The sequence below is a fragment of the Morone saxatilis genome, unplaced genomic scaffold, assembly GCF_004916995.1.
Source record: "Morone saxatilis isolate NCDOM2014 unplaced genomic scaffold, NCSU_SB_2.0 Contig24, whole genome shotgun sequence".
Lineage (NCBI taxonomy): Eukaryota > Metazoa > Chordata > Actinopteri > Moronidae > Morone > Morone saxatilis.
The window spans coordinates 25,787,350-25,788,365 of record NW_023339807.1 but is presented as its reverse complement, the minus strand read 5'-3'; positions in this window follow the sequence as shown (position 1 = coordinate 25,788,365).

Genomic DNA, 1,016 nt, shown 5'->3' with positions numbered 1-1,016 from the left:
GCGGATGCAACACCTTCAGAATGTGTGCATCAGTATGCCTGTTTGTACAACCCATGTCTCTCTAAGATGGAAGGATTTTGTCCTACTGTCAGTGTGTGATTGGGAACCAGTAGACTTTTGTCTTTGGATGTGTTCACAGAAGAAATTAAAGCAAACTGACACCTTACCTATGCATACACATTTTCTTGCTTGTCAAAACAGGTATAAAATCTTACAGGGAATTTGCTGAGCTTTGTCACAAAAAGACTACTACAGTTAACAAACCCAGAATGATCTCAACACAACAGACCAAAACCTTATTCATAGTTTTCAGTCACTGAGCCCTGGACGGCAACACATTCCAATATGGCAGCCTACACTGGACTCTCTGTAGAACCGCAGGCATCCAAATTATCCATTAATTTTAAGCTATGGATATTTATATCACCTCTCATAAGAAGAAAATCAAAGATACATGACTAAACTCTAAGTTTTGGGAACTTGGGACCCACATACAGAACCTCAGAACTCCAGTTTGGAGATGTTTACATCCCTCCTCCTACACTGCTACCAGAATGAAAGCATACAAAAGTACAGACTCAGGATGTCCTGGCCCAATCTCAAAGATCAGTGTCGGCACCGATCAAGGCACTTTTTGGAGAAAGTGGTAGAGACCCGACCCAACCGTGCTCCACACGCCACTGCAAGGGGAACAAAAGCCCCGCGAACAAAAAGGCAATAAGCGTAATTAATAAATGTAATCTGTGCAAAAGATGAAGAGACGACGGAAATAAACACTCAACAGAAAACAGACAGTTCATTCAGGTAACTCAGGTAAAAGTTGCACCATAACTTGAAAGCAACCAACAGCTGAGAATCTTTGCCTCAATCATAGTTTTCATGTGACGTCATACCTTTATGAGACGCCACCTTGAAGAAAACAATTCTGATGCCTTCAACTAACTTAAGACGTGATTTCTACACAGATCATCATTTTCGCTATGCCAGGAAGAGTTCTCATCCATGTTGTTCTTTGG